Genomic DNA, 1,767 nt, shown 5'->3' with positions numbered 1-1,767 from the left:
TTCTCACATGAGCCCCACTCCGCTGGCAAAAATTTTCGAGTGAATCCTGGTATGCAATTTGTGTATGATACGACTATGCCAAAAGTTCTGTATAATTGCTTTGTAACTTTTAGGTCTAGTTCCCTCCTATTTGATATTACAGTGAACATTCATCTTAACCACAACTACATAATTACATCTTATCGGGAATTTTTGAATGAGCGTTTACTAATTTTAATATTCCTCGCGATGATGTACAATTGCAAAATACCGAAAAATTCTAGAAAGGAATGTCGAGTTTACTCTTACTAGTCAGCGACTACTAGTCAACTCTTCATTCTATAACGGTAAGCCACGGTAAAGCGTAACCTAAAATATTCGAATTTAAAGAAAAAATTACATCAACGTTTTTAAGGTCTACCTTGATAAAACAATTTTTTACTTCTAAATATTATAGAAGTTTCACCGGCAGTAGGAAATCTGAATACAGTAACTATTACATGATAATACATACTGTTTTGAAATTTTAGCCATTACATACTGCTGTTCATATAGCTATTTATGCGGTACAGGCGATGTTCTGGTACTTTGTTCTCATCTACAATTAACAACGACTGTGCTGTTTTGCCAGAGGGACACTACGAATATCAGAACGTACTATTAAGAAGGTACATATATCGTTCAGATGTTAGTGCAACAACTATACTCACAAACTAAATGTATCACGCAACCTTTCACCTGTTATTCGACAAAGTGAACTGAATCCACTGGTCATGGTAAATCACTGAAACATGTATTGGTAATTGAAGTAAAAATGTGAGCGTTCAGAGTAGAATCATTTTCCAACACATTCTAAAAACAGACTTAAAAGGCAAGATTTAACCGTAAAATGAATTGCGTAGTTTTGATCATGACGAATTTTGGAAGGAAAGTGGTATACTGTAATATTCACCACGAAACGTGCTACAATGGGCACATTGAGATAAGGTAGCTCAGTCAAAAGCCAGGACAATGTGAAAGAGAGAGGATTAACAACGGTTTAATAAACCTCAGTCCAGTTAGCCTGGCTGCTGGGGTCTTGCGACTGCTCTTTGGCAAGGCAACAAGAGAATATGGCCAACAGTGTAGAAGCGAAATAAGAAAATACCTAACGAGATATATACAAAAGAGAGAGAGAGAGAGAGAGAGAGAGAGAGAGAGAGAGAGAGAGAGAGAGAGAGAGAGAGAGAGAGTCTGCCAGTATGAAAGCAGGTCCGTTGGTGGTGGAATAAAGTGATGATAACGTTAGTAGCTGGTGCTCATGTGTCAGCCATAGTCCTTCGAACATCTGCTTGGAAGTAGTGAGCTAGCAGTCCTAATACTGAACTCACCTTGCGTAGCATCGGTGACGCGGCCAAACTATCGAATTTGAAGTTTGCAACAGACCAAATGGTTGAATACATGGAGACCACCGCCACTTTATGCAATAATAATGGTCGCCTTGATTAAATTTGCGATAACTGTTCACTGTTTTTGATATCTGCTTTATTGGCTAGCAGTTATGGTACTTCTCCGCACTGAATAACTTCTTAGATATGCAGTAAAATTTGGCTGAACACCTTATGAATTAAGTTCATGGCTTCCTCCAGGAAGATAGACGCCACTCTGTCGATCGCGAACTAAATGATATTGACACTCTTCATGGTATACTTTAGGATGCATCTATAGCGTTGTGAACTCTGTGTAATTCTAAGAATTAAGTTTAAGAGCATTACAGAAATGCATCCAACACGAAATATGAAATTTTTT

This window comes from Schistocerca piceifrons, chromosome X (genome assembly GCF_021461385.2).
Source record: "Schistocerca piceifrons isolate TAMUIC-IGC-003096 chromosome X, iqSchPice1.1, whole genome shotgun sequence".
Classification (NCBI taxonomy): Eukaryota; Metazoa; Arthropoda; class Insecta; order Orthoptera; family Acrididae; genus Schistocerca; species Schistocerca piceifrons.
Note: the sequence above shows the minus strand (reverse complement) of the source record.